At 35.5% G+C, this 26302-nt stretch overlaps 1 long non-coding RNA gene across 2 annotated transcripts in view; it reads right to left on the bottom strand.

The window, feature by feature from the left end:
- Positions 1-26302, bottom strand: part of LOC307188319 — a 149760-nt gene that overhangs the window by 11115 nt on the left and 112343 nt on the right. Inside the window, exons 5-7 of one of the 2 annotated variants that reach the window (XR_013828893.1) lie at positions 19456-19535; positions 15528-15671; positions 7780-7969 (exon numbers count right to left, since the gene is read on the bottom strand). This is a non-coding gene — a long non-coding RNA (uncharacterized lncRNA). The remainder of the gene's footprint in view (positions 1-7779; positions 7970-15527; positions 15672-19455; positions 19536-26302) is intronic. The other variant, XR_013828894.1, reaches the window with a different exon arrangement.

Here is a 26302-nt window from a genome sequence, read left to right as displayed (position 1 = left end):
ATTTCTGGGTCGTATGGTAGTTATATTTTAGTTTTTTAAGGAACCTCCATACTGTTCTCCATAGCGGCTGCATCAATTTACATTCTCACCAACAGGGCAAGAGGGCTCCCTTTTCTCCACACCCTCTCCAGCATTTATTGTTTGTAGATTTTTTGATAATGACCATTCTGACCGGTGTGAGATGATATCTCATTGTAGTTTTGATTTGCATTTCTCTAATGATTAACGATGTTGAGCATTCTTTCATATGTTTGTTGGCAATCTGAATATCTTCTTTGGAGAAATGTCTATTTAGGTCTTCTGCCCATTTTTGGATTGGGTTGTTTGTTTTTCTGATATTGAGCTGCATGAGTTGCTTGTATGTTTTGGAGATTAATCCTTTATCAGTTGCTTCATTTGCAAATATTTTCTCCCATTCTGAGTGTTGTCTTTTGGTCTTGTTTATGGTTTCCTTTGCTGTGCAAAAGGTTTTAAGTTTCATTAGGTCCCATTTGTTTACTTTTGTTTTTATTTCCATTTCTCTAGGAGGTGGGTCAAAAAGGATCTTGCTGTGATTTATGTCATACAGTGTTCTGCCTATTTTCCTCTAAGAGTTTGATGGTGTCTGGCCTTACATTTAGGCAGAAGAATGGATAAGTGACCTGGAAGATAAACTAGTGGAAATAACTACTGCAGAGCAGAATAAAGAAAAAAGAATGAAAAGAATTGAGGAAAGTCTCAGAGACCTCTGGGACAACATTAAATGCACCAACATTTGAATTATAGGGGTCCCAGAAGAAGAGAAATAGAAAGGGACTGAGAAAATATTTGAAGAGATATGGTTGAAAATTCCCTAATATGGGAAAGGAAATAGTTAATCAAGTCCAGGAAGCACAGAAAGTCCCATACAGGATAAATCCAAGGAGAAACATGCCAAGACACATATTAATCAAACTATCAAAAATTAAATGCAAAGAAAACATATTAAAAGCAGCAAGGGAAAAACAACAAATAACACATAAGGGAATCCCCATGAGGTTAATAGCTGATATTTCAGCAGAAACTCTGCAAGCCAGAAGGGAGTGGCAGGACATATTTAAAGTGATGAAGGAGAAAAACCTACAACCAAGATTACTCTACCCAGCAAGGATCTCATTCAGATTTGACAGAGAAATTAAAAGCTTTACAGACACGCAAAAGCTAAGAGAATTCAGCACCACCAAACCAGCTTTACAACAAATGCTAAAGGAACTTCTCTAGACAGGAAACACAAGAGAAGGAAAAGACCTACAATAATAAATCCAAAACAATTAAGAAAATGGTAATAGGAACATATATATCGATAATTACCTTAAATGTAAATGGATTAAATGCTCCAACCAAAAGACGTAAACTGGCTGAATGGATACAAAAGCAATTCTACTTTTATCTGTCTGCTTTATTGATCTTACTAAAATTTGTTGCTCAAAAGGTTTTCAAGGTCAAAACTATTTGAAAATATTTTACTGCTGTAGAATATTAGAGTACTTCTTTCCACTAATGTTCTTAATGGGAAGATATGCATTGCACATGATTATTGAGCATGGTATTTATTAAATAATCGTCTTATTTATAGATCAATAGTTTTAAAAGATTTTATCATTGATATTTATTGTAAAGCATTTATTATGCTTGTTTACTATATATGTGTGATCACATATTTCTTCAAATTCTTAAAAGTAACATATAATTGCCATTGAAATACATTTTATTAAATTAAGACAGACATGATTGTGTTAAAATAAAGAGCATCAAATAAATGAATCTTCTCAATATTTTCAAATTTACAAATATGTTTCAGTACTAAATAGTAGTTTTCTATTTGTGTCAGTGCTTTAAAATTACCAATTTAAAATAATTAATCTAAAAGTAAATAAGGTTGTTAATGAGGTTTTAAAAATTAAACTTCTTTCTTTCACCATTTATAAAAGAAACCTAACCTTAGCTTTATCTATTTTTATATGACTCAGTCATAATTTCTAATATTTTAATGTTCAATCCATATAAGATTTATTTTTATGTATGACCTGAGATAGAAATCTATATTTATTTTAATAGATGGCTAATTGTCCTCTATTTTGAGCAATCTATTTTCCACACATTTAAATTACCATTTTTATTACATATGAACTCTAATGACAAGTGCTACAGGTACTGAAAAGAATTTTATTCCATAAACTTAGATGTTGACATAGTTAGCCAATTTCCATTCTGAAATAAATACCAGATGGAGTCATAAACATTTAAATAATCAGAAAACCTCATCTGGATGAAGCCAACCATGGTGAGGATGTAAAGAGAAAAGAGCTATCACGGAATACCAATGAGCAAGATATTTAAGAGATTAGAAAGCAGGTGAGAGCAGTGTAGGAAAAAATCTAAGGTAGCTGCTCCCCATAAGCTAAAAGCTGTGCACTCTGGAGAGCAGAAATAAAAACCAGGCGATACACTTTCAAAAGCTACCATATGAGAAAAAAATATGTGTCCTTTGTCTTTAGTAACAAAGGTATCGTAACTTTGGCCAGAGTAGTTTCAGAGAAGTGATGGACCAAAACTCTGAGACTTGAAATGCTGCTTCTGAAACATTGCAGAATGTTGAGATCTAGAAACTGGGCAACTGAATATTTCTCACAAAATTTGTATACAAAATTAGTGTTAGGATGGCACTGAAGTTAACTGCCCACAAATAAATGAAATAGAATGAAGTAAAATCACAAAAACAAAGAAACAGCTATTCATGTGAAATATATTCACAGTGTACTGGCTTCAAATGGTTACACTTTAATTGTGTCTCAAAGGTAAGATTATTTTTTTCCTCAATTTTGGGGGCAAAAGGTGTATCCTCAAAATTTGTTCAAGCAGGGGACTCGTTTTGTTTAAGAAGAAGTCCTAAAGAAATTACACTGAAAATATGTATAACTGTTTTTTCCCCTATGGAGCGTCTCAAAGGGCCTATAATCCAGACAGATTGAGATGTACTGCTATACAAGATAGATTACTATGATTGTAATAATGAAACTCCATTTTTTTTTTTCGGTACGCGGGCCTCTCACCGTTGTGGCCCCTCCCGTTGCGGAGCACAGGCTCCGGACGCGCAGGCTCAGCGGCCATGGCTCACGGTCTAAGCCGCTCCGCGGCATGTGGGATCTTCCCGGACTGGGGCACGAACCCATGTCCCCTGCATCGGCAGGCGGACTCCCAACCACTGCGCCACCAGGAAAGCCCTAAAACTCCATTTTTAATAGCATGCTTACATTGAGAATTACATATAATTATGCAAATGACAGGTATATCACACAGCCTCAATAAGTGCTATTTATTATTAAGCTTGACCTTAAAACTGAATAGAATTTTCATATTGGATAACAGTGATGGAGGGAAGATGTAATGGTTAGAGGTGGTAAAGTAATCAGAGCTCAAAATAAAAACTCAAGAAGCTTGAAAATACAAGGTGTGTCCAGAAAATACATTAAGTCTATCGAAATATTCTTATGCCTCTACTGATATATCATCCATTCACGGAGTGCACATCAAGTTATTTATTTAAAATGTAATTTGCATCAAATTATTTAAAATGTAATGGCATAAGTTAGACCCTGTGGATACAAACTCAAGTCATATTTCATGCTCTCAAGGAGTTTGCAGTTTAGTGAGATTTAGGGAAATAGCAAGAGAATGAAATTGCAGCAAATGAGCCCACAAGTTCTGCTAAGAAGTCAGGAGGGCAGGAACTTTGACATTCTCCCTAGACTGTCATCCCTGGCAGTCCCAAATGAGCATTTCAAACCTTAGTGAAAAAAAAATATCATTGATCAGCCTTTAAATGTAATCATTCAAGTCATTGTTGTTTTAGTTTTATACAAGAAAAGTTATGAACTAGGAAAGTAAGAATAGTCTATTAGCATTTCCTGTATTTTAACAGTTTCTGTTCCTTCCTTTTTTTTTCCCCCAAAGTTTTGATTTGGCTGAAACACTTAAATGAAACCCACCTCTAAGGGAAGTGTAGAACATCTGAATCACATTCTGAAGTCAGGCCATTTTGTATTATTAACCAAAATTTCAGAAACAGAGATCTGATTGAAATAAAAAGGTGTTTATTTGGGGTATGTTAGGACGGCAGCTCGGGAGACATAGATTCAAGAAGTTCTTAAATTGTGTTCTACCTGACTACAAAATGAAGGAGGCTTATAAAGGAAAAAACTGCAAGGCCACAATTAGTTACCTGAGTTGTTTATACATATATACCACATCTTCTTTATCCATTCCTCTATTGATGGACGCTTAGGTCGCTTCCCTATCTTGGCAATTGTAAATAATGCTGTTATGAACATTGGGGTGCACGTATTTTTTCAAATTAGTGTTTTGGTTTTTTTCGGCTATATACTCAGGAGTGGAATTGCTGGGTCATATGGTAATTCTACTTAGTGTTTTGAGGAACCTCCATACTGTTTTCCACAGTGACTGCATTAATTTACATTCCCACCAACAGAGTAGAAGGATTTCCTTTTCTCCACATCCTCAGCATTTGTTATTTGTGGTCTTTTTGATGATAGCCATTCTGACAGGTATGAGGTAATATCTAATTGTGTGTGTTTTTTTTGTTTTGGTTTGGTTTTCTTTGCAGTACGCGAGCCTCTCACTGTTGTGGCCTCTCCCGTTGCGGAGCACAGGCTCCAGACGCGCAGGCTCAGCGGCCATGGCTCACGGGCCCAGCCGCTCCGCGGCATGTGGGATCTTCCCGGACCGGGACACGAACCCGTGTCCCCTGCATCGGCAGGTGGACTCTCAACCACTGCGCCACCAGGGAACCCCCCTCATTGTGGTTTTGATTTACATTTCTCTGATGATTAATGATACTGAGCATCTTTTCATGTGGCTGTTGGCCATCTGTATGTCTTCTTTGAAAAAATGTCTATTCAGTCTTCTGCCTATTTTTTAATTGGGTTGTTTGTTTTTTTGATGCTGAGTTGTATAAGCTGTTAATATATTTTGGATATTAACCCCTTATTGGTCATATCATTTGCAAATATTTTTCCCATTCAGTAGGTTGTCTTTTGGTTTTGTCAATGGTTTTGCTGTGCAAAAGCTTTTAAGTTTAATTAAGTCCCCTTTGTTTATTTTTGCTTTTATTTCCTTTGCTTTAGGAGACAGATCACAAAAAAATTTGCTATGATTTATGTCAAGGGTGATCTGCCATGTTTTCCTCTAGGAGTTTTATGGTTTCCTGTCTTACATTTAGGTCTTTAATCCATTTTAAGCTTATTTGTATATGGTGTTAGAAAATGTTCTAATTTCCTTCTGTTACATTGTAGCTGTCCTGTTTTCCCAGCACCATCTATTGAAGAGACTGCAGGTGTTGTTTTAAAAAACAGCTGGTATCCTTGGGTTTCGTATAGTTCACAGAAACTTCAAGTTCTCGGTGGTGCAGGGACATGTCTGAAACCAGGTCCTCAATGGTTGCTCAACTCCATTTTTGTATGTCCTATGACTACTTCATTACAATTCCAGTCTGTTGTCAGTATTGATGAGGAGTCAGAAATACTTGATGCCGAAAGTATAACATAGTGCAATTCTCACCCAATTTTCAGGAGTTTGTTATATTTATCTCTATGTATATGTGTGTTTCTCACTCCTCTTCTAGCTGTGGCAATACTTTGAGAGAGTAAAAGCCCCAACTTTTTTTTTTTTTTTTTTTTTTTTTTTTTTTGCAGTACACGGGCCTCTCACTGTTGTGGCTTCTCCCGTTGCGGAGCACAGGCTCCGGACGCGCAGGCTCAGCGGCCATGGCTCACGGGCCCAGCCACTCCGCGGCATGCGGGATCCTCCCGGACCGGGGCATGAACCCGTGCGCCCTGCATCGGCAGGCGGACTCCCAACCACTGCGCCACCAGGAAAGCCCCAAAGCCCCAACTTTTTCAGCATTCCTGGTCTCTCTGTGGAATCTACTGCAGACAAGATTTCTTTTTATGTTGTGTGCAGAGTTGAAACGGCAAGTCCCAGTGGTACGTAACTATTCCAGTCTCCAGGACTTCTGCTACTGCTTTCATCTCTCTTTTCTTCATGTCTCCAGGCTTAGTCATGTTATACCTATTTTAGTAATGCAAACTTCCCTTGTGCTTTGCTTTTTTTTTTGGTATTTTTTCTTTGATCTTCGGTCTAAGATATTCCTTATAACATATCATGCCTATACTCTGAATGCTTTAATACCATTGGGATTAATCATTTTTCAGATTAGGGCTAACTTGTTCAACACACAGAACGCTGCAACATCTCATTCAGCTGGTTCTTCTAAATTTGACCCAAGGCAATTCTTTTATTATCAGTGTGTCTGTTTTTAAGGAAGTTCTTTCTGTTTGAAATAGGGGATAATTATTTGGGGTTAATTATTGAGTAATTGGTTTTAATCGTATCTTACATAAATATTCCAGGTGTTTTCCAAGTTGTTCAACAATGGTAAAACCTATTGGTTTACTTAAATATCCTATTTTCTCTAATTTTTAAATTGTTATATATGCCAAACAAATTTGTACTTATTGAAAAACAAATACATCAATTATGGGGAAAATAGGAGTGCTTTTAAATTTTATATTAAAGTCTACCTTTCATAGATGGTTTTAAAAATATACACATTTATCTATTTTCTACTATCTTAAATTATGCCCCTATGAATTTTTTTTTTCTGCTTAAACCTTCCCAGCTTTATTATGAGTTGGTTGTTAATTTCTCTGCTACACTCAAAGGTATGTCTTTATTTTTCTGTAAATATTTAAAAAATGAGTGAACATTGAATTATGAAAGTTTTATTATGTTTAATTCTGGAAATCACACTTTTTTGGTTTTATAATAGTTGATCAAATTATGCCAAAACACATTCAAGTGAAATTTCAGCTATATGTGTCTACTGATTCCTGGGGTAAAAGATAGTAAGTTTAAAGATATTGATTCCATTTGATATTATTTATTCTCTAATAATTGTAAAAAAATTCTAGCTTTCTATAAAACCTTATATTTGGAATTTATTTTCTTAAAATATAGATTTTCAAATTTTACACTATTGAGAAGATCCATTGAGATAAGTCAAAAAGCAGTGCATTTCATCTGGTTCCTAAAGGAACAAATATTTTTAAAGTATCACCAAGTTTCTGTCATGTGCTATTAGAAAAAGGAAGGGCATCAAATGTTACAAATTCTTTGATATGTAGATTTGTGATAGTTTAACACCAATGTAAAGAGTCTAATCTCTCCACTTCTCTCTTTCCCTCACAATGTTGCTATGTTTCTTAATCACAGATCAGATCACAGCATTCCCTTGCTATGTAGTTACTAAGCAAATGGCTCATACCTTAGTAACATTTGAATCACACTAACACCAAAAAAAACCCCAAAAAAACAAAAACTACCAAGAAGTTCTTCAGTCTGAACCAAGGTTGGTGTGATAATATAAATTTGAACTGCTAGCCCTGAAGACAACCTCAATTTTTAAAAACTAAATTCTATTTCTCTGCCCAACAACATGGTGGTATAATTCTATTTATTCAACAAATAATTACTGATTATATACTGTGTGGCATTGAATATGTGAGGTATTGAAGATTAATATACACATAAGATCTAGCTTTGCATGAAAAATTCTTTCAGCCTGCTAAGAGGGACAGCCCAATGGACAGTTAGCACACTCTGTGAGATGTTCTATATGGTAGACTACTGCCTAGGAAGTCATGAGAAAAAAAAAAAAAAATTGGAGGGAAGGAGCACACTTACTCTGCAGTGTATAAAGGAATCTTCAGAGAAATGATGTCAGGAGTGAGAGTACGTGAGGTGGATGGGACTGGAAACAGCATTCCGGAGCAATGTAACTTCATCTGCCAATCTATGGAGCTATAAGAAGGACCTGGCACCCACATGTTGTACACTGTTTGCCATGCTGGGCAAAGAGCTCATTTCAGTGATGCTGGAGATGAAGCAGAAGAGAGAAGCTGAGACGGAACAATGGAGAGTTTTCCACACCACTCTAAGGTTAACGAACTCTTTTGTTCTCCTCAAGTTTTTCAAGTTCATTAGCATACACAATTTTATTCCTAATGTGAAATAATTTATTGTAAGTAAGATGTCTTCTTAATTTTTGTCAAGGTGGTGATATCGGTAACCTATCTGAAGTCATCTAATATATTTTAGCTAATTTACTTTATTTAGAAAAGAAAGCTATACAAATACATATACATATACATAACTGCTCTCTATAGGAAAATCCTGGGAGTATCATATATTTTTCATGTCCTCTTCTCCGGGGATCTGACTTTATCTTTATCTGACATCGATATTGAGTACTCTTCTTAGTTACCAGAGGCCCAAGAAATCCTTTGAATGATCCATATGTAACATCTGGAACTCTAAGACTTTTTCTTCAACTTCAATGTACTATTAGAAATTTCAAATCCCCTCATAAAACTGAAATTAGGACAATAAGGAACAAATATTATCTCAGAAATATAATTAAGGAATCAGATACATAGAGTTGACATGGCATCTACTTTCAATAGGAACGGAGATGTAGAATGAAAACTTCCTTACTTAGGATGCTAAGCAGCTAATAATATATACTAAATATAGGAGATCTGTGATGCCTAGTGAAGAGTAAAAAAAATCAGGGCCTAATAATTCATTTTCTTATTACCAGGTGAAAGATTGATATTCAAGGAACTTACATGAGTGGAAGAGGAACACATATGGATAAAAGAGGAAGTTTTAAGCATATTTTAAATGTAACACAGAGGGACCTAGATAAGAACTGCAGAAAACTGCACCTGGCAAGCAGCAATTGGAAAGAAGGTGTTTTGTTTTGAGTAATGATTTCTGGCCAGTTCTCAAACCAAAGAGTTAAAAACAGCCGTGTCTACACATAGTTACAGCAGCCACATATTAGAGGATCATTTTTAGTTATTCATGGCTTCATGATGAGAGTGGGTGGTAAGCCTGCCTGGCCGGTGATAACCTATACTCTATGGAGGCTTTTAGAAGGATGCTCTTTGTTACAGTTTAGTGATTTCAAATGTGCCAATTGTAATTACAGAGGAGACTCTACCATTTTAAGGCCTGGTAAGCTTTATATGACAGGGGATAAGCCAAAATTAAAATTAAATTATACCCGCTTAAAGAAAAAAATGGAACCATGTTCTTTTTACATTCTACATCTATAATTTAGCATGCAAGTTCAGATATGCCCGGCAATGGATTTCTTATTCTCGGTTACCTTGTGGGTACAATAGCATGGTTAAAACCAACTCAAAATTTATAACTGTAATGTCTGTCTTGCAATACTTTAATTCTACTGAAATGATAAGTAATCATTATAGCTGGAATTCTTAATTGAGAAAGGTGGGAAGGTTCCCTAAAACCAGAAAAACAGGAGAAAAATTTTGGACTTTTCCAGAAGAAACATTAATTCCAGTGATAAGTGGACAATCTCAATATTTTTATTAGTGTAATGGAGTACATAGAGACAAGGAAATAATCTTTGAAACTGGTGAGTACAACCTCATATAGTTATCCAAGCTGCATGGTAGAAATATTCCAGCAGAGTTTTACCACTAATTTTTTGAGCGTTTCCAAAGCTGAATGGACTTAGAATTATTCAATAAGAATATGTCCCAAATCAATTAGTTTTAGGTTAATGTTTAATTTAGGTTAATGTCTAATGTTAGTAAGATCACATACTATAAGCCCTAAACATATGAGTTACGTGATTTAACAAAAACAAAACCCATTTCCACTGTTGTCCTGAATCAGTGAGGACAAAATAAAACATATGTAACTTTTATATTCACATTATTAGAATACTTACTTACTTGCCAGGTATCAATATCTTACAAAAGAGTCATTTCTCAAGTTATTTCTGGGACTTTTCTCAAGATATAGATCTTTGAATAGATTCCTTTATCCTGGCCCTCTTTGCTGTTTGTGCCAATGCCAACCCTCATGCCATGACCACTGTCCTGGACAGATCTGTCCTCAGCTGACTAGCACCACCTGTGTTCTTACTTTTGCCTCAGGACTCAGAGTTGTCATCTGAGCTGCTGCTATCCACTGCCACTCTATAATTACGCTGCTATGCTTACTAGCTCCACAACGATATAATAATAGCAGCTTACTGTTTCTTCTTCCAGCCCCACTCCAGGTACACTTCAGGTTTTTCAAGTCTCAGAGCCTAAGTTAATACATTAAAACCCCAGAGACAGGTAGAAATCCCTCCCTCTATCATATCCATCTCATTGTTCTCTCCAGAATTAACTAGTTCATAGAGTGTTTGACTATGGAATCATTGAACCCTTTAACAAGGAAAAAAGAGTATGTGCCTCATCCATTGATATTCAATCTCATCCTCTAGCCCAAAGGAGACTCTTCAAATATAAATAAAGTAGCTGCTATGAACGTTTGCATGAGGATATTTTTTCCTTTTTTTTTTTTTTTTTTGTGGACATATGTTTTCATTTCTCAGGAGTAATTACTAGGTAGGCAACTCAGTAATTTTATTCTTAGGTGTTTACCCAAGAGAAATGAAAACATATGTTTGTAGACAGACTTCTATATGAATGCTCATGAAAGTTTTATTCATCATAGTAAAAAACAAACCAAAAAAACTGGAAACAATACAATATCTCTTGACAAGAGAATGGATTTTGAAAAATGTAGTCTATTCATACAGTAGAAATCAACTCAGAAATAAAAATGAACAAACTTTTGAAATTGCATTAACATACATGAATCTCTCCAGCATCATATTGAGTACAAAAAGCTAGACACAAGAGAATGTGCAATGTATGGTTCCATTTCCGTGAAATTCCAGAACAGGCAAAATAAAGTTACGGTGGTATAAATCAGATCAATGATAGCCTGGGGTGGGGAAGTGAAGGTGCGAGAATCAACTGCAAAGATAGAAATGCTACCTTTTGATTGGGTTGGGGTCACTTAAATCTGTGAATTTTATCGTAGGTGAATTATTTCTCAATAAACTTGGTTTAAGATCCAGGAAATATATCTTCTCAAGGTCTGAGTCACTCAGTTATTATCCTACTACTCCTATCTTTAATAGCTCTTTACCAAAAGCATTTTCATATGCATATTCTCATTTGATTTTATAACTACACCCATCTCCTATATATTAAATAGGGCAGACAATACTACCCTATTTTGCATGCTTTTGTATATTTTGAAACATGACTGACTTGCCTGGACTTGGCTTCTTTTCCCAGCTCAAAGTCATTGTACCTACTAATGCAATATACAATAACTCATGTTTACTAATAGAGAACAGAGTTCAAAAAAGTTTCTTTGTGATAGCCAATAGAAAAAAGAGGAAAAGTGGAAAAGACTTTGCCTTCTTTACCCTTTTCTCTGCATTTATAATGATAAGCTAATTTTGACTTGTGGTAACTTATCATTTTGAAGCTTGACTTGAGTTAGAAGGTGATATATCCTTGATTTATGCAGATAGTATCTAACCTCTATATCACATAATAACTTACGACATTCCCTAATTATACCTCTTCATCTTCTTACCATCTGGTCATTTCCCCACAGAGTAAATTTTCTAAAGCTATTTCCAAAAATACATTTTTTTTAATGTTTTGAAATGCTTCACAAATCATCTTTATTCTTTCCACTTGGTATTTTTAGCCTTATCTCAATGTTGCCACTGTTGAATTGCAAAGGTTTTCCATTAGGAATGGTACTAACTTTAAAATGATGTCCCTGAAATAACAGCACAGAAGTATTATTTATTTTCTCTTTTGGCAAGGAAAATATACTGCAACAACTTTATAAACTTCTTCAGCAAAGTCAGCCAAGAACCACTTACAACATATGCTGTATGCACAAGGACGGTACTTTGGCTTGAATCTTAACTAATTGTGCGTTACAGCAAATAAAACTTTAAAAGTGTGTTCAAAGGTAAGTATGCCATAAAACTTGCATTCATTTCATAAAATCCATCATAAACAAATTTCCCAGTGTCACTGAAATGATCACTGCTCCCATTGTCACTAGGTTTAGTCTTTTTAACAAAGACATTGAAATTAGACCGAGGAAAGGAAATCAGATTATTTTGGCTAATCTTTTAGTTGATAAAAGCATATGTGCCCAATCGCACACAATCTCTTCTATTTTAATTTAGGCAAAGGTTTTTTGTTTGTTTATATAGCTTATATATCCAAAATATTGCACCAGATTAATTTTGTTCCCCAAGGATAATTAATGAGTGATATTTTCCTTAATCTCCACATACTCAGTAAAAGTTTTAACCAAAATATTATCCTATTAAAAAAAATCATACACTTTTTAAAACATACGTAACATGACACTGGCCATATCCTGAAACTCAGAAATATTTGTGACCAGAGAAAAGACTCATAATGGGGCTACTTAAATTGAAAAACTATGCTTCTGAAAGTAATAAGTAATATTTGCTTAAGAGAACTTCACATTGCTTTCAGAGAGTGTCTATGTCTATTAGTTAACATTTTTTTGCAGTGATCTTAGTAAATAGGATAATGGGGAAATACCTAGTACATTATCTCTCCCAGTTTATAATTCTGTATCATTGAGAAGATGCTTTCAATGAAATTTTCTTTCATGTAAATCTGATAATGGTTCTTCTTAAACTGGCAAAATATGAAATAATTTGGGAACAGTTTTCAGTAATTAATAGAAAAAAAACCCAGGAATCTGACTTTGTACATGCAGCCACAGTTCAACTATATTGTTTAGAATAATGTGAGTTCCTCTCTTCCTCTTAGTCCTTCATTTTAGACATCTCTTGCCCCCCTACTTTAAGATATCCTTCCAGGTACAGAGACAACTGTTGTAACCATTTGCTTTTATCCCCTCATCTGACTCCCTCAGTTTCGTGTGCTTAATGTTCTCCATCTGAGTAGCACTTCAGAGGAGCTGATTCTGGACAGAAGGAAATTAGGAGACCCACCATTCTCAGAAAGTCCTTGAGTTGGTATCAAGTTGTTTCTAGTGCCCTGTGCCTAGGTCCTGACCTCAAATAGCTTGCAATTAGCCTGGGATCTTTCACTTTTTTTTGCTTCTTTTCTTAACCAACTTTTTTTGTCTGAGTACCAGAAACATGGTTATCCACACTACAGTTTGTGCCATGGACCACTATTTCAGCTGACTTCTTAGACCTGCCCTTCATTGCCCAGTTTCATAAAATTAGCCTGTGACTTCCCTTTTCTCTCCTTTATGCTGCCCACATGCTTGCTTCTCTTATCTTGAGAAACTCCTGCCATTTCTATGTGTCTGAACTTAGGCCTTGGTCCCCCTTTCTGTCCCTCAAATCCCTAGCAGTCCTGTCCTGGTGCCTCCCAAGTCCCAGCTTGACAAAATCTGTATATTGCTCTAGTGAAGACAATTTAAGTTGTAGGGAGGGTTGGCATGAAAAAGAACTGAGGATGTTTGGATCTGGGAAGGGGGAAGGGTAAGCTGGGACAAAGTGAGAGGGTGGCATGGACATATATACACTACCAAACGTAAAATAGATAGCTAGTGGGAAGCAGCCGCATAGCACAGGGAGATCAGCTCGGTGCTTTGTGACCACCTAGAGGGGTGGGATAGGGTGGGTGGGAGGGAGACGCAAGAGGGAGGGGATATGGGGATATATGTATACATATATCTGATTCACTTTGTTATACAGCAGAAACTAACACAACAATGTAAAGCAATTATACTCCAATAAAGATGTTTAAAAAAAAATTGCAGAATAGGAGCCAAAGGTAACACAATATTCTTTATTAGTGGAGTTTTAATTTAAGACAAGAAAAAAATAAAAGAGAAAAGAGAGAGTAATTCAGTTAACACTGAACTGACTGTATATTAAGCAGGTTTTGTAAATGAAATCCAGCCCAGCTTCCTAATTGTGTTGTACAGTTTTTGTCTGATTTTGTTCTTTTAGTTTATGTAGTTCTAAATAATGACAATATAGTCATCCTGTAGCTATAATTTTAGTGTATTTGTTCTTCTGGAGTGGATATTTATATTTAACATAATATCACAGAATCAACTGAAATGTATCCTGAAGAAATGAGTGCTGAGAGACGGCTAATTTAAAAAAAAGAAAAAGATTATTTGGCCAAAAGCATTTGGAGTTATGATTCATATACCCCTACTCTTTTGGGGGTGTTTACAATGCATGTTATTATATTAAGATCCTGCAGTTTAAAAATTATATTTGTTTAAACCATTATGTCTCAAAATTACTTGGGAAATTTTGGAAGGGAACAACCCTATTCTCCTCTTTTGTGGGAGTGTATAATTGTTATTATACTGTTCTACATATTAAACTTTGGAATAACCATCCCTAGATCTAAGTTGATTTCCTGTCTATGTTATCACTAATTCTGGAAGTGGGTAGAAATGGTCTCTGAGTACTATGTTTCAAGAACTTTGACTGCTTATCTTACGCATTCTGCTTAGTACTCAACTTCCAACTCAGTGACTACCAATTTTGTTGAACCCCTATAGCTTGGTAATAGTAGAAACAGCCTGTGTGTTGGATCCAAATAAAGATAGATCTATTTCTTGATTTCTCTGTTTACTATCTTTGTAGCCTTAGGTAACTTCATTAAACTCTGAGTCTCAGATTTCTCATCTGGAAAACAGTCTTAATGGACTTACCTTCTTGTCCGGCAGAGACTTAAATGAGATAAGATACATTAAGTACACAGCCCAGTTTCTAGAACATAACATTCAATAAATGCTAGCAGTTGCTGAGAGCCCTTTCTGAAAGTCATTGCTCTGTATAGTATTCATTTAAAATTCTTTCTGAGCACATCATAGAATTGAAAATCATAGATTCAGACTTGTGCTATATGTGAGGAAATGAACACATGGTTTTTAAATGTCTTTTTGTGATATAATAGATTTACCTAAAAGCTTAGTTAAAATTTCAGTTAAATTTAATACTCAGAAGAGAGAATGCCTATATTAGATAATGTTATTTAATATAATTCTTATTGATAAAGGTACATCAACGTTTCTTTTCATCTACTTTTGAGTCAAAACATCAAGGAACACTTGGGAGAAAGCTTACATACACTTTCAGAATATTTTATTTTTATGATTTTGTTATTTCACATTAGATTTGAGGGATCATTAAGCTTTAAAATTGAAATTATTCTAATATTAATTTTGAATATATTTGATCTTGCATTTTATATGGTACTCTGTTTCCTTCAGACATGTCTAGCCTCCTATTTGATTAAAAATATAAAAATATAAAATACATATATATATTCAAAATAAGAGAACACTTTTCACAGGTTTTGAGAGAAAATAATGAATACTGAAACTTAAAGAACTGAGTGAGTTTTAAAAAATGGAAAGCCCCATTCAGAACATAACATATATAAATAGAAAGAGGTAGGTAGCATATTGATTTCAAACATGTCTTTTAAAGATTCACATATCCTGAGGTCTGATATTCAGATCCTCCTTCGGAACTGAGACCTTACCTGACAACTCACAGCCCAGTCCGTCTTCAGGAATTTCCTGCAGCCAAAGGAGGCTGCCTCTTCCACAGTGACATGCTCTTTCCAGGGCAACCAGCATCCCAAGACAGTTCTTATGAGGGTTTCAAAAGGCCCAGGCCCATATATCTGAAAAAGATAAAAATTCTAATTTGAAAAGATGTATGCACCCCAATGTTCATAGCAGCACTATTTACAATAGTCAAGATATGAAAGCAATCTAAATGTTCATTGACAGATGAATGGATAAAGAAGGTGTGGCACATATATACAGTGGAGTATTACACAGCCATAAAAAAGAATAAAATAATGCCATTTGCAGCAACATTGGTGGACCTAGACATTCTCATACTAAGTGAAGTAAATCAGAGAAAGACAAATATCATACAATATCATTTATATCTTAAAAAATGATACAAATGAACTTATTTACAAAGTGGAAATAAACACAGACATAGAAAACAATTTATGGTTTCCAAAGGAGAAAGACTGTGGGTGGGATAAATTAGGAATTTGGGATTAACAGATACACACTACTATATATAAAGTAAACAAGGACCTACTGTATAGCACAGGGAACTATATTTAATATCTTGTAATAACCTATAATGGAAAAGAATCTGAAAAAAAAGAATCTGAAAATATATATATATATATATATATATATATATATATATATATATAACTGAATCACTTTGCTGTACCCCTGAAACATTGTAAATTGACTATACTTTAATTAAAAACATAAATGCCCAGACCCCCTGGTGTCAAAAATGACAAATCTGGGGGTTTCCCTGGTGGCGCAGTGGTTGAGAGTCCGCCTGCCGATGCAGGGGACACGGGTTCGTGCCCCGGTCCCGGAAGACCCCACGTGCCGCGGAGCGGCTGGGCCTGTGAGCCATGGCCGCTGAGCCTGCGCGTCCGGAGCCTGTGCTCCGCAACGGGAGAGGCCACAACAGTGAGAGGCCCACGTACTGAAAAAAAAAAAAAAAAAAAAAAAAGACAAATCTGAAGAGTGTTACAGCTCCGGAGCCCCCTGAATGACTGATTGAGGCCTCTGTTGCTACTGTCCGTCCAGTCTTCCTACCCCTTCCTCACATGAGGGGCATGAGGAAACACCTCCTATTAAACTTCTTGCTTGCAAACCTGATTTTCAGTCTGTTTCCCTAAGGAAACCCACTGACACAAATTCCAAAAGAAGTTGTGACAAATGATTCAGTCACAACTCAACATTTGTCTCCACAAGCCTCTATTTTGTTTGTTTTTTAAGTGAATAGTGAGGTAGAAAAAGCTATACCAATAGGAAATGGAAGATTCATGACAGAAATAATTGTGTGTAATCATGTAAAGTAATGCATTTCTAATAGGAAACATTTCTGAAAGCTCTACTATTCCCAACAATTTTTAAATGTTGGTAAGTACAGACAGTTAAGTCAATTACATCTTTTCATATTTATTCAGGTGAAACTGATATATGAAGGTCTCCCATTGCCCATTACCCTTTCATCGTTCCTGGAAATCACACACAAAGTCACTCTTTGTAATATGCTCTCAAGCATAGTAAACATAGTAGTTCAATAGTTTTCATTAGTTTATTGTCAGGAGGTGATTTGGATTAACACTCTATCTAAATAGCAACACCAGTGACATGTAAGTACTGATTCCATTGAAAGCAATGCACTGCATAATGAAAAGTATGGATGTACTTTAGTAGTGGAGAAAGAATTGCATTTGGTTCCTGGACAACCAACCAGAGGAAGAAAGAATAACAACGGAAAAGAATGACAAGGACAATAAAGGGATACTTCACTGCATTATCAGCTAGATATATTCTATTCCTAAAAGACGTTTAAGCCTGCATGTTTACCTGAAGAAAAAAATAAAAGCCCATAACTTAAACAAAGAGAAGAACAACCTTATGGATTATGAGTTTAGTGCCAAGTGTTTAACATGGAAACAAAACCTTGGGAGTAAAGATTCAGACCCAGCTCTTAAGTCATGTGTAACCTCATGAAATCTAACATGAATTTTTTTCCTGGGGGTTTGATCTAATTATTTGCAGCCTCTTAGGCTCAGACTCCTCTATGATTTGAAAGCAACTTCAGATTATATACTTGGATACTCATATTACTAGTGTCTATAAACTGTTAAGAATTCTAAAAAGAAGAATCTGAAGGTTATAGTAAATAAGTGCTTATACTATAAGAAAAATAAACAGTGCCCTTGTTCTTAAGAAAAACTTACCTGAGTTGGTAGATACTGTGTTCCCAGACAGACAGAAACACATTAAATCCTAGTTTCTCCATCTATTTGCTCTGTGATCTTGGAAGTCCCTTAGCAGATCAGAAATGTGACTTTCTCAAATGGGGATGATAAATTACCCACCTCATAGAATACTTACAATAATTGAGTAAGATTTGGTATGCAAAGTGTTTAGTACAGAGTTTGAAAGGTAGATTAACAGTTCACCAAATGTTAATTATTTATTTGAGCTCTTCCAATAATTGAAATTTATTATTAATCTTACCTTAACACTTAAGTCTAACACTTTTCCCATAATTTTGATTTATTTTAATCAAAATCAATCATTGGAAAATTAGTATTATATTTTAAATATATTTGTATAATGTATAATTATGGTTTCAATACATAATTAAACATATGTAAATATTACAAATAAATTTTTTTAATCCTTATTTTTCTCCATAGGGCTCTGTAAATATTATTAAGATGATAAATTATATAATTTTGCAGTTCTTTCTCATCTAATCTGGGCATTGTGTAGCACCAGTTAGAATTTAATTACTCAGATATATTCTAGAACTGATTTTCAACTGCCATGTTATGATTTTGGTCTCTTGAAATCTTTTTAGAGCCTCATATAGAATACAAATATATTGGAATTGAGTGGCAGGTGTGCAAGGTCTCATCTACCAAAAAAAAAATAATAATACTGTTCTCTTTTATTCCAAAGCATAAGCAGTTGAAATCACTATCTCAATTTGAAAGATTGAGGCCAAATCAAAATACATGTAAAACAATCTTTACATCAGCATTATTTATAATAACTAAAATGTCCATCAATATTAACCACATATAGCATGGCATAGAATAATAGGAATTATTATGGAAAGTCTTACATCAATGAAAGTGAATGAACTACACTTATGTGTAACAACTTTGATATATCTCACTAATATAATGTTAATTTAAAAAGCTTGATCAGGGCTTCCCTGGTGGTGCAGTGGTTGAGAGTCCGCCTGCCGATGCAGGGGACACGGGTTCGTGCCCCGGTCTGGGAAGATCCCACATGCTGCGGAGCGGCTGGGCCCGTGAGCCATGGCCGCTGAGCCTGCGCGTCCGGAGCCTGTGCTCCGCAACGGGAGAGGCCACAACAGTGAGAGGCCCGCGCACCGCAAAAAAAAAAAAAAAAAAAAAAAAGCTTGATCAGAATGTGCACATACAGTATGATTTCATTTACATACATTTCAGATGTAGGCAAAAGTAGTCAATGGTAAAAGACATGTAGAAGGATGTCATCCATGGTGTAAACAATGACTGTAAAACACATTTAATCATGGTAAGTTATTAATGAGTAATGGGATGTACAACTGTCAGGAATGGAATAGAATACATTTCTTCTCTTTAGTTTCTAATTTATTTTTTAAATCAACTTTCTAAACTACAGGATTGCCTTTGCTTTTAGCAGCAAATGATGAAGAACATTTAACAAGCTGATTATAAAAGAAATATAACCCAATACATTAGCCCCATTGATCCAAAGCTGTCCTGTTCTAAAGATCTATTCCATCCCATCAATCTGAATCGCAGCATCATATGTGTTCAGAATAATGCAAGTCAGAGTCACTTAAATTCTCCTTATTTTATTCCCCTGTAAACCAAATATCAATACCTTGGAAAGGTGATGCCGGTGTCCAAATTAAATGACGACCTCTGGTTTGTCAAGTGGACCTGTTTATAATCTTCTCCAGTCTCAATTAGCAGAATAAGGAAGGAAAGATACATTTAATTAGCTTATTGATTCATTCATCACCTAATGTTGAAACATACAGTGATTTGTTTTTCCAAATCTGATCTCAGCAACCACAGCCAGAACTGTCAAGCTCCCAGCTGTACTCACATTCTCTGCCACAATCTAAATTGTACACTCATGCATGTTACCTTCCCCCCACCTCTCTTTTATTATGTGTTTCACAGTGTGTAGTGTCGCTAAAACAAGCTCTTTAATTATACATTGCCAAAAGAGTCATCTACTGTTAAATGATTCCTGGGCTGCAGACAGAAAAACTGTGGGTCCTGCAAGGTTCTGAAGTTTCCATTATGTGTACAGACCCCAAGAGCAGCCGTTAACAAATCTGTTGCTGGTTTTGTGCAAAAAGGAGCCAGGCTGAGCTCCTGCTGTAGTTTTGGTCAGAGAAAGCAATTTGCATTTTGACAGGCTTACTGGGCAAGAGAAAAGACAGTACAGGTATAATAATAGCTCAACGTGAAACATTTAGACCAACATATTACTAATATTGAAAGTATGATTAAATAGTGGGCAGTGATCAGAGAGAAATTTATCTTGGGAGAACAGTAATATTAAAGCTATTATTGATCAATTGAATAATAATGAATGCATTATTCTTAAGTATTTTTAAGAGATAGGAATGATTTAATATACTACTAGCCTGTTTAACATAAATCTAACTTGATCGAATAAAATAAGACAAATTGGGTATCAATGTGTATTAATTCTGTCTTTAAGAAAACTAAAAATATTTTAATTCTTTGTTCTATTATTGTATTATAAGATATTTATCTATATTGGACCTGACTATCCCACATAATTTTAAATTATAATAAATTATCTATTTATACAAGATTATATAACTTTTCTTGGTGACCAAAATACCTACACTTGCATTTTAGTCTCCACTCTATTTTTTTTTCAAACCTTAAATACAGTGATTTAGAATAGAGCATGAGCCTTGCTGGAGTTAAATGTTAAGTCTACATTAACTGGCAATATTATCGTAGCTAAATTAATTTTACTTTAAGTTCTTCACTGGGTAGTAGAGATAATAATAACTTCAACATTATTTATATCAACCATAGATCTCAACATAAAATCATTTACATTTATAAAGTCTTACTAAGAAAACTATTTTCTAACTGTGGTAAAATCAGTTAAGCCAGGGATGTGAGGCAGGCCAAAGATCAAGACATATAACAAATGGGTCTAGAGATGGTTAATCCAGACAAATGAGGATCAGGTTGGGATGAATCCATCTGAGGCAGACATATGCCTGATGAGACATTTTCTTTTCTCCACCAAGCAAATTTTGGACCAGGCAGGTAGACTGAACAAGTAAAGAGGAAAAATCCCAAATAGCTAAGCCATAGAAACTATCCTAATACATACAAATACAGAAATATTTCTAAAAACTTTGATTAGTATAAAGAATCACAATGTTTTACCTTTCCTTATCTTTACTGCCAGATTACTTGAAAGTTCTATAAAATGGCCTTCCTTTATATTTTCTACTTCTATTCACTAGTTTCTCAACTCTTTACATCTAATTCCTTTCTCCACTGCTCTGTGAAGATTTCTGTCTTAAAGACCATGGACAGACTTCTAACTGCTACCTCCATAAGCTGTTTCTAAGTGATCACCTTTGGCATTATTTACTCGTACTTTTATTGATGAAATGCTGTTCCCTCGTCGACTCAGTGGCATCATTTTCGTCTTTTTTTTTGGTTTTGCTTCTATGTCATACATTTGTGCCTCCAGTAGGTTTTAAATTACCTTTTAATTAGCTGAAGCAGATTATATTTCAATGTACTTGTAAGACTTTTCACTTTGTAATTTTTATGGACTCATCTCTAAAAACACTTGCTCTCACATTATATGCTTCAGACTTAACTGAGCTTGTTTCATTTGCCTGTACATCACATTTCTGTGAGCCATCCTCTCTAAGGGGCTCTTAGTACTCTCCTTCTAAATTATACTCAGCAAGATGACCTTAAAGTTTCCTTAGTTCAGCTTGGCTAAACTTTAAACAGGCTTCCTCCCGCCTCTAAGTCCCTGATCTCCCTCCCACATGGTCCTTTACAGAATCCAAATGGCCTAACCACAGAAGTCCATTACTTCCTTTTCCTTAAAGCATTTACTTTAGAAAATTGGTAATCGAAAATTCTTTCTCTGCCCCTTTGAGGAATAAATGTTTTTAAAAGACTTTTACCAGTTTTATATCACAGGACAGTTTTTCTCAAGGACCTGGGAGTCATCTCTTGGAAATGTAATCACCAAGGAAGATAGCACCTCTATCTTCCAGTCTCTGTGGGAGGTGGGAGCCTCACTTCAGTGGGAGCCTTGCTCCAAATTGTAATATTACCTCCTGTTATAAAGGTGCAAGAAAATTTACTCTTCATCTGGGTAAGGCTGATTAGCAAATATAGATGTCCTAGGATCTCTCACCCCAACCTTATGGAAATGACCCCTGAGAGAGACTTAGTTTTCATTAAGAGAAACAACTTCAGACCAAAGCAACCCTGATAAAAGGAAACTATGATAGGGCAGAGGTTGGTAGGATAAACATCCTCATCATGCTCTCCTCTCTCCCCAATTTGCCTGCCAATACTCAGCGGAAAGTCAAACATTAAAAAAGACTAACCATGAGGTCATATGGGCCACTGAGCAAGGTAAGCTGATTGACTCAATCTATCCACTCATCGCGTCAACAAACATTTTTATGTGACAGCCATTATGTTAGATAAAAAGATGCAACACAACACTGTATTAAGAACCACATTGCAATTGCTATTACAGAAACATTTCTAAATGCTGGCGAATTCCGGGAAATAAAGTTCGATAGGTAGTGAAATTTTTACTACCATTGAGTTGGGTCTTACCGATAAATGATATTGGTAAAATGATGATGGATAGGTAGATTAGAGAGAGAGAGAGATGATAGATAGAACATCACTATAGAAACCAAGAAAGGAGAGTGTTTACAATAGTGCCACTCAACAGTGTCCTAAATGTGGAAGACATAATCAAAACTGAAAATCGCCCTTTGACTGTGAGAATAGTATTATTGATCTTCACAAGATTTGCAGGTGGAAAACTACAAAAGGCTGTGATTTTACTAAAAGCTGAAGGAATCTAAACCGTATTACATGAACTTTTTTCAAAATAATTTATGATTAAAATGAAGAATTAGCTTCAGTTGAACTGCATTGTTTCTCATTTTATCCTTTTTTTGTTGTTGTTGGAGGAGAAGATTTTATTAGTGGATTCTATCCCTACTGCCTTCCAAACCTTGCCTTTCTCATCAGAGAAAAGATTAAACCATTATTCTACAAACAACACATGAGCTATTCTAATTTGATAGTACCATGCCTACATAAATGTGGAGCCATGGGGCTTCCCTAGTGGCGCAGTGGTTGGGAGTCCACCTGCCGATGTGGGGGACACGGGTTCGTGCCCCGGTCTGGGAGGATCCCACCTGCCGCGGAGCGGCTGGGCCTGGGAACCATGGTCGCTGAGCCAGCGCGTCCGGATCCTATGTTCCGCAACGGGAGAGGCCACAGCAGTGAGAGGCCCGCATACCGAAAAAAAAAAAAAATGTGGAGCCATGGCTACATAAATTCTAAATGTCATCGCATTTCCGAAGAACTCAGAAGTAAACTTAGTATTTTTAATATGTCAGATCATTCAACAAGGTATTTTTCTCTCTTTTATTTTCTGATTTTAAGTTACAAGTCTTCAGTGAAATTGTCAACTACAATCTATTAATTATAAACTGCTTTTTCACTGAAAATCATTTTAGAGAAATTTCCAGATAGTATTTCAAATTATTAATTATGGGATTGATTATAAGTACTATGAGAAAGACATTTTATACCTTAGTATATTAAAATTTTATTCTGGAAAATGATATCTGATCCTACTCATAAGAATTGCTAGAGAGAATAAGTCAAGAGTTAATATGAAGGAAACAATATCAGCCTATAAGAGAAGAACGAGGCAATGCCATAAATCTAGGTAGAAAGATAGTTTCAAATAAAGGAGCAATCAACAAATGAAAGTCTAGATAGTTCATACTGAGAATACAACTGTTAGTGACAAAGATAATAAAAAGATATATCAACCTAAAAATTATGTAAACATACGCTTATTTCCCCACGTTTTGGGAGTTCATTGTGTGTTAAGACTTCTACAACTCTAGCCATAAATATTCATTGAATTCTTATCATGTGTCAGTATATATGTGTAGAATTTAATATGTTTAAAGTCATTCACTAGTAAGTGCGTAATACAGGATTTTTTCCTAGGTAGCCCATAGGTACTACTGTGCAGCATTTCACTTTGTAATATTATTGCATATATCTTTTCTCCACTCTAAAATCTAGCCTCCCTAAGGCACAAATTTATTTTTTTTGCCTATGCATTTTTTTTTACTAGCACAGCAACTAACAATGGATGAATAAATTGGAATCTATGTATAAAGATTATAGCACCATAAACAAGGCACCATGATATATGGTAGCAGTTTACATGAAATTATACTGGAAAGGCCTAGAAGTCAATCACTGACTTCATAAAAACTCTGACACACTGAGCAACTACTAAGGGACTGACCAAGTGTATGCATGAGCTAGAGAATATCTTAAATTGAGATTGACAGATTTGGTTTCAAGCCGCTCTAGGGAAATATTAATCAGAGACAGAAAACCAAGATTGAGGAAAAACTGTTAGATATACAGAGCTGAAAGATGGATACATAGGTAGATGATAGATAGATAGATAGATTGATTGATTGATTGATTGATATAGAGAAATCTAGAGAAAGATGAGAGAGGTATCAGTAGTCAAAAACAAACTCTGGGAACCCAGAGTCAGCTGACATAAGATAAAAACAGCCAAGATGGAGTCATGAATTTGTTAGGTTATGTAGGTCATTATACAATGCCAATAAGCACAGGCTCTAGGAAAGCAAAAAAGTTTTGCTTCCGTAATCTCTTCTGCAGTTAGGGCCATGTGTAGGTGGTCCTTTCTGTGAGTAGAAGGTGAATCTAACCAGAGTCAAAAACAAGAGTAAGAGTTTTTATTTTCTCTTTGTGGCAGTAGATACATCTAGGACTGTAAGAAGACATCTCTTACATGGAAATTTATTTTTTTTAACATCTTTATTGGAGTATAATTTCTTTACAATGGTGTGTTAGTTTCTGCTTTATAACAAAGTAAATCAGCTATATATATACATATATCCCCATATCTGTTCCCTCTTGTGTCTCCCTACCACCCTCCCTATCCCGCCACTCTAGGTGGTCACAAAGCACCGAGCTGATCTCCCTGTGCTATGCCACTGCTTCCCACTCGCTATCTATTTTATATTTGGTAGTATATATAAGTCCATGCCACTCTCTCACTTCATCCCAGCTTACCCTTCCTCCTCTCCTCCCCTTGTCCTCAAGTCCATTCTCTACGGCTGCATCTTTATTCCTGTCCTGCACCTAGGTTCTTCAGAATAATTTTTTTTTTTTAGATTCCATATATATGTGTTAGCATACGGTATTTGTTTTTCTCTTTCTCACTAAATTCACTCTGTATGACAGATTCTAGGTCCATCCACCTCACTACAAATAACTCAATTTTGTTTCTTTTTATGGCTGAGTAATATTCCATTGTATATATGTGTCACATATTCTTTATCCATTCATCTGTCGATGGACACTTAGGTTGCTTCCATGTCCTGGGGATTGTAAACAGTGTTGCAATGAACATTGTGGTACATGACTTTTTTTGAATTATGGTTTTCTCAGGGTATATGCCCAAGTAGTGGGATTGCTGGGTCATATGGTAGTTCTATTTTTAGTTTTTTAAGGAACTGCCATACTGTTCTCCATAGTGGCTGTATCAATTTACATTCCCACCAACAGTGCAAGAGGGTTCCCTTTCCTCCACACTTCCTCCAGCACTTACTGTTTGTAGATTTTTTGATGATGGCCATTCTGACTGGTGTGAGGTGATACAACATTGTAGTTTTGCTTTGCATTTCTCTAATGATTAGTGATGTTAAGCATTCTTTCATGTGTTTGTTGGCTATCTGTATATCTTCTTTGGAGAAATGTCTATTTAGGTCTTCTTCCCATTTTGGGATTGGGTTTTTTATTCTTTTCATGTTGAGCTGCATGAGCTGCTTGTATATTTTGGAGATTAATCCTTTGTCAGTTGCTTCATTTGCAAACATTTTCTCCTATTGTGAGGGTTGTCTTTTCATCTTGCTTATGGTTTCCTTTGCTGTGCAAAAGCTTTTAAGTTTCATTAGGTCCCATTTGTTTATTTTTATTTCCATTTCTCTAGGAGGTGGGTCAAAAAGGATCTTGCTGTGATTTATGTCATAGAGTGTTCTCCCTTTGTTTTCCTCTAAGAGTTTTATAGTGTCTGACCTTACATTTAGGTCTTTAATCAATTTTGAGTTTATTTTTGTGTATGGTGTTAGGGAGTGTTCTAATAACATTCTTTTACATGTAGCTGTCCAGTTTTCCCAGCACTATGTATTGAAGAGGCTGTCTTTTCTCCATTTTATATGTTTGCCTCCTTTATCAAAACTGAGGTGACCACATGTATGTGGGTTTATCTCTGGGCTTTCTAGCCTGTTCCATTGATCTATATGTCTGCTTTTGTGCCAGTACCATACCCTCTTGATTACTGTAGCTTTGTAGTATAGTCTGAGGTCTGGGAGCCTGAT

Source organism: Stenella coeruleoalba, assembly GCF_951394435.1.
Source record: "Stenella coeruleoalba genome assembly, chromosome: 6".
NCBI lineage: Eukaryota > Metazoa > Chordata > Mammalia > Artiodactyla > Delphinidae > Stenella > Stenella coeruleoalba.
The sequence above is the reverse complement of the archived record's forward strand: the minus strand, read 5'-3'. Positions and strand labels throughout refer to the sequence as shown.